This window comes from Etheostoma spectabile, chromosome 5 (genome assembly GCF_008692095.1).
Source record: "Etheostoma spectabile isolate EspeVRDwgs_2016 chromosome 5, UIUC_Espe_1.0, whole genome shotgun sequence".
In the NCBI taxonomy this organism is placed as follows: domain Eukaryota; kingdom Metazoa; phylum Chordata; class Actinopteri; order Perciformes; family Percidae; genus Etheostoma; species Etheostoma spectabile.
In genome coordinates, this window is record NC_045737.1 from 34127275 (window position 1) to 34134422 (window position 7148).

Here is a 7148-nt window from a genome sequence, read left to right on the forward strand (position 1 = left end):
CAGTATTGAAAAAGTGACAAAAATGTCCAAAAAAGCGATAATAATGATGAAAAAAAAGGGAGCAAAATGGATTTTTTCATGGTTGACAGGAAGACAACACAAGGGTTAAGTTGTCATCTTTACAGGCCTTTACCTTACACTGTACAAGATTTTATTATCTTTTTATTTCAACACAATTGCTTATTGTTTGTGCTCATGGCACAACCAGGAGTGTTTCGTGTCCATCCAAACATTGGAAGTACACCTGACATACCACCTCCTTCTTCACCACAGTATAGGCAATGCTATATATACAAAACATTGATTTTTAGCATTGTACCTCTGGAGGTAGTATATTTTTCTCCCTGGCCCATTTGATTGCACTTGATGATGTGTTTCTCAAAGTTGACAAAATGGTACATCCAAATGTCCACAGGACTTAAAAAAAGAGTAGATAAAAGCACAGTGTGATAGTTGTAGTCAGTTAGAGGCAGTTGTTAGAAAAAGGGCTTAGAAGGCTTAGCACAGACTCCTGAGAGCTCACACAGAAATTCAAGAAATTAGCTTGAACAGAGGCAACGAGTGAGAGGTTGGACAGTTATGAAAAGGTTGCTTCGGATCAAAGCCATGTATTGCAAAAATGAAATAAGAGGGCCGCAGGTTAAAAGACAAAGATGTAGACATTCTATTTTAGCAATTCCCGCAAAAAGACCAAAACCAATGTGTTAGTCCGTCTCTCAACACTTTCAGACTTCCCTACACAGTCTGTGACACTCAGCCCAAAGCCCGTTTGGTCCTGCTGAAGATGTAAATCTTTTAAAAATGGGTCATGTCCAAAAACATTATTCAAACAGCAGGGGGGGAAGGGGGGGGGATGTGGAATTGACTCAGAAGAAACTGCAATGCCAATGTTTATCATGATAATGAAGGAATTTGTCAGCCATTGCAACAGTGGGAAAACAATCAAGCCCTATGTCTTGATGACAAGCATGAACAATATAAAAGCTATGTTTGTTTCGGTCTTTTTATTGGGATTTGTTTACTGTAACAATATAGAATCATAGCAGGCTTATTCTTTAATGAGGGGATAAGAGAGGAAATAATGAGGTGACACGTGTTTATCTCTGCTCAAATAAATGTACTTTGGAGCTATATGCACAAGGCTTACTACTAAATGTTACTTCAGCCCCTGAGCTAAAGAAGCATTGAAAACAGGGGGGACGGTCTCTAGAAAGCTTAATTTTCTCAAGCAGTTGAGATAAATTGCTGAAAAGAAAGTGGAGGCAGGAGAAACTTTGATTAAATGCTAAAACAAAATACCATTAATTCATCACATGCTACAGATTAAATTGTACTAGATTGGCCAATCTGGATCACAGCTGTTTATCACACAGCAGAACACTTTGTCACAGTCTTAAAGGTGATAATGTTTGATGTCTTTTATACATGCGCTTTGTGAGCCAACAGAAAAGCATTAATGGATAGTGAGATCCCTGTGTTGATAGTGTCACATATGTCATTTGTATTATTGTAACACTCCAAAATGGTGGAGTATTTAGCAGATATAAAGCCAGATGTTGGGCGCCCTGATAGCTCAGTTGGTTAGAGCAGGCGCCCATATGTAAAGGTTTATTCCTCAACGCAGCGGGACCAGGTTCAACGCCGAACTGCGGCCCTTTGCTGCATGTCATTTCAACTCTCTCTTTGCTTTCATGTCTTCAGCTGTCAGCAAATAAAGGCCTAAAATGCCCCCCCCCCCCCAAAAAAAAAAACAGATGTCTGATTTTGAATTTTCGGAGAAACCAGACCCACATGACGTGTCCAGTCAGCTGCTGTCGGCAGTTGGCATCCCTTCGGTGTGCTCCGAGGCTCTTTTTTTTGGCCATCTCGGGGAGGCAGTCAGTCCGACTGCCTTTTCTGCCAACAGTCAGCCGTCGGGTTTTTAGACCAGGTTTTTGTTGGTCAATGGCGCGATCACTTCCAGCTGCATCAATGGCAAAATGTGTTCCTAAAATGACCCACAGGAGCTTTTCCTAAATCACTAATTCCCAACCTGGGGTAGTTGTTCTCCAGTGGGTTCAGCTTAACTAATTTGAAAAAACTAAAAATGATTATTTCATTAAAAGCAATCAGCTGTAACCCCTGTACACTACATGGTACGGTTATGTATGTGTGTTTGATAACTTAGCAAGTGAGCACACACTGTATGCAAGTAAAAATAAGGCAACGTTGACTTTTGGTTTCCCACGGGACACAAACAGCAGTCTCCTGGGGGACAGTCCTGAGTTTGTTTGACCCATCCATCCAGCCTTACCTCCTCACTACGCGGTCTTCGTCGCTCTTACGTATATGTACGTAAATACTACGTCACCTGACTTCCTCCTTTGCTAACAACAAAATGACTATGGCCACTAGATGTTGCCGCAAACCTAATTTACATATTTGTAAATAAGGATCGTAATATGCTTTAGTTCAAACAACCTATAGGATTGTTTTTTAAAGTAGGACAGTCTCCTCAATAGCTACACATTTAGGAACCCCTATGGTCCAAGTATTAACATTCTCAAATGTTTTTCCACAAATATTGAAATATTTAAACTTATTTTTATTTTTAAATTTCTGATTAGGGATTTTGACACTCTAATTAAACCACATTTTAATTAGCCATAAGAGTAAATTGTGATTGTGGTGTGTGTGGTTCCTGCTGTTTATCAGACTGAGTGCTTCCAGTGTATAAAAGACATCACTGGGATCATACTTTTGTCCAATTCTCATTGTGAGATGTTTCATAAATAACTACTGAGCAGGGACTAAATACAGTTACAGGTCTTCATGCTAGGTGTTTATGTTTTCTGTGTGTGGGAGCTATTTGGATAGAAAACTGTTAAGGTACAGATTCCTGACCACACTGAACTTGACAAAACTGAGCTGCAAAACAAACCCTTAACTCCACTCTCTCTGGCGTTAAATCAAAAGTCACTAAAGACACTGGCTGAAGAAACTGTTCCATGACGCTGTCAGGATTTTGAGGTCACAGACACTACAGAGGAGGAGAATGATTTTTATTTCGTCCTGCAAATGAATTTAGTTGACTGATTATTTTTAATTAAGCAAGCTCACAGACAGATCAGTCACAGATATTGAACCTGATTAGCCAACAGTTCCTCTAATTGAGATACTGAGTGGAAGCTTTCTGATTCAAATGATGCAAACCAGCTGAATTAAATTAAGATGTAATTAGGAAGTCCACTGATGGTGTGTTGATTGAAGATCTATAAAGCTGTGAGTGAGTTCTGACAGTATGTGTTCATTTCATTTTTATTTGGCATGACCCAGTTTAGCAATTTAGTTATGATTCTTTTCTCATTAGTGTTTCGTGTTTTGCTTGTTTTGATGTTTCTCAGCCTCTGTAACGAATATCAGTTCTCTATTGATCAGTAGAACTACAAAAAACAGAAGAAACATTCATTTAAAACTTCAAAATAAGAAGGAATCTGAAATATTTATGATACAGTGTCCATACAAAATAAAGATCTTTTCAAAATACTTTTATACTTAGATCATTCACTTGACTAAAATGCCTGAAATTGCGGCAACTTTTGTAAAACATTTAGATAAAAGTTGCGATGATTTTTTTGTTGATATTCTTCTTTAAACATAAAAGAAAACTTGTTTCATTCAGAATTCAACTGATAGGACCTTATTAAAAAGTCTCAGGATGCTGCAAATGTTGGTATAATATGAAAATGGCCGGTGGATTTTAGACAAACAATCAAATTTGAACAATTTGGTCAGTGGCTTTCTTTTCTTTGTTAGTTAATTTCCTATCCTGTTCTGGGCTGGGACGATTTAATTCAATTGAAGACCCAACAATTTCAATAATTCCCCCAAGAGCAAGCATTTGGTGCGACAGGGGCAAAGAAAACTTCCTGTCAGGGAGAAACCTCGTACAGACCCAGGCGCTTGGTAGGCGGTGTTTGACGTTGCTGTTTGGGGGTGTAATGAACGGTGGCAATAATAGTCACATTAAAGACAACGGAACTATGATTAGAAATAGTAGTTCAGGTGTACATCACTGCAGGGCGTCACAGGGTATAGCAGGGCGCAGCAGGGCATTGCAGAGTGCAGGATAATAACAGCATAATTAAGAGCTGGTGCAAGGCAAACCTGAGACAGTTCTATAAGTGGGTAGATGGATCTGACAACTATGAAGACAAGCAGAGAAGAAGAGGGGTGCCCTGTCTGTAGATATACACCGCCGGTCTAGGCGAAGGGTGAAACTCCTCACTCACTAACTATAAGAGAGGAGAGTTTTAAATTGACTCCTCAATGTGGTGACGGTGTCTGCAGGTGGTTTTCCACAGGAGAGGAGAGTGATAGCGGAAGGCTCTGGCTCCCATTCCACTTTTAGAGACTCTAGGAGCCCCAGTTGATGCATTCTGGGAGTACAATGTTCTGGTGGGACAATAAGGTACTATGAGCTAAAATTCAATCCTGGATTTTACAGGAAGCCAATGCAGAAAAGGTAATACAGGAGAAATATGACCAATTTCTTAGTTCTTGTCAGAACACACATTCCTATGATTTGATGAAGTAGGTATTGGACTTTAACTTATCAATTCACTCACAACACCGAGCGTAGCTGTCTTCAATTTAAATCATCGTTTATGTCTCACCTCCGGTTTTGCCTGCATCCACGTGGGTGTTTCTGTGTTCAGTCGCGGGGGGAACTGAGAAGCAGCCCCGCCCGCTGCATAGAGCCAACAGGAAACAGCAGCAGCTTTTAGCGACTTTAGAGTGAAAACTCGTTACAGCGGACATTGATGTCAAAATGTATGTCTGTAATGGCCTAATTTGCAATAAAGTTGCGGTGATTGGTCAAAATTGTGAGATGCACTGAATGATTGGTTGAATTTGCGTGAATTGTTGCAATAGTGAATTCTTGGAGGGACTGAACAAAGCCTACGAGTTTCATCCGTAAATAAGTCTGAAGTGGCATTCTTTTTCAACATATAGGGATTTTCTGATATCATTTAATCATTTATTGTGTACAAAAAAAATCAGATGGGGATCAAGCTGCAGGGTTGACCCAAAATGCAGACTCTTAATACCACAAGGCAGCAGGATGATCTGGGAGATCTATTAAGGATAAATGGCTTACAACTGAAAGTATCCAGACACAAAGGCAGGCAATAGCAATCTGACCAAACACACTTGGAGAACTAAAGACTTCAAAAAACAAAACCACTTAAAAGAAATTACACTGGGAGAGACAACAAACTGACACTAGACATAGGGATCCCGCAGACTTAACACACAAGGCAATGTGAGTTGTAATGAGAGACAGGTCAATCGAGGGCTGATGAACAGGTGAAACCCATCAGAGTGGGGCAAACAATTATAAAGGTGGGAAAACGCACAAGGCAGGAAGTCAAACTGGGCATGACACATGAGCAGTGACCAAAGACTGTTCATATTAACGGACAGAGCATGTGTGACTTCACTCATTAGTTTGTGGAAATCTGCTATGAGTTGTTGAGTTTGCCGTTACGGGTGCAGCCTTCCTGTTTGTGGATGTGATGATTTTAGAAGAGAGGGATGAGTGAGGGAGGAGCCATAGACGGTTGGGCGGTATCTGACTGTGACTTAACTGAGAGTTGCACACGTTGCTTACACTCTACGTTACATTCCACACTTTCACTGGCAATCTGGATGCAGACTGGCCGACTGCTGCTGAAATCTATCCTAATATTATTAAAGGTAAGATTCAGCTTCTCTAGGTTTTAAGTTCATGTGCCATGTTTAAGCTTTGCCAAACTGCTGTCATGATTGACAGGCAGCAAACTGTCAATCACATCATAGCCACGCCCTAAAACACCCCTGCTTTGTTGTAAATTTTTAACATCAAAGAAATCATATTTCAAAAAATCACTCATTCTGTATCGCAGAAGACTTAAAACTAGCGATAAGCTAGGTTTCCATCCACACGTTTTTGTTCGAATTAAGTGATATTGAATGAAAAATGCCTTATGGAAAAAATAAAATTCAATGGAATTTCTTAAATATTGACTCAAAGGAAATATTTTTGGTCTCATCGGATTTTATCTTGATTGGTATACAACTTATGCACTAAACGCTGATGGAAACGTTATTTGTCAAATATATAATGAATTGCGATTAAGTTTTAGGTCATTTTATGGTGGCAACCTGCGACAAAACGAAGAAGTTTTAGTTCATTTCCGCCCAGTAATTCTGCTCTTTCAGACGTAAGTGGACGAACGAGGAGATGACAGACTTTTTAATTTAATATACAAGCAAAATATAACGGCTATTTTAGATAGCATAAATCTAAGAAATGCCATACTTTATCAGGATCTCGCGAAGGAAATGGCCAACAAAGGTTACGACAAGCCGTGGGACAAAAGAATATATATATATATATATATATATATATATATATATATATATATATATATTCTTTTACTAACATTAATTATTTACACACCACTAAAAGACATATTTAGAGATCATTGCTGGCGTTATCTTATCTGTGTTTCCAGATCTTGCAAGAGTTTGGTCTTCAGACAGAAACGGGTCTCAAAATAAGTTAATTTTCTCCTGATGTGTCCGTCTGAAAATTGCCATTTTAGTGTCACAATGTTGAGGAGAAATGTGGCTTGTGAAAAATGGGTCCATATAGACTTTGGTGACTGTGGGGCAAAATAATCGCTAATAGTGTTTAGGTTCATTTCTACCATTGGAATCAATCACGCAGCCACTCACCAGTGTCCGTCCAGAGTGTCTCATAGCTTTTCAGCCCTTGGCAACAAGTAAAAAAGTCTGTCTTTCTTAGTCACCCACTTTTACTGAAGCGGATCACTTCAATTCTCCACACATGTATTTCATTACTTAGTGGTAATGTCTGAAGTTCTACCATGGACTGGGTAACATTTTTTGTATAAAAATGCCTTGGTTTCCTTGTTTCAAGCAGTTCATGGTTACATTCACAACATAACACAAACACGTATGGACCTAACATAAATTCTTTTTCCATCTGGTTTAATTTATAGAAAAGCTTGTAAAACATCCACCCTGTTGTTTAGAGTCAAGACATGAACATCATTCTTTTCAGGACAAACTGGGCTATTAGAATATCTGGGTTGCAGTGA

The 7148-nt window shown here is 39.2% G+C and overlaps 1 long non-coding RNA gene across 1 annotated transcript in view; it reads left to right on the forward strand.

Annotated features, from left to right (window-relative positions):
• The first annotated feature begins 3964 nt into the window (after positions 1-3964).
• LOC116690261 (uncharacterized) overlaps positions 3965-7148 on the forward strand; it is a 21257-nt gene continuing 18073 nt past the window's right edge. The window contains exon 1 of the long non-coding RNA XR_004332216.1: positions 3965-3975. This is a non-coding gene — a long non-coding RNA (uncharacterized LOC116690261). The remainder of the gene's footprint in view (positions 3976-7148) is intronic.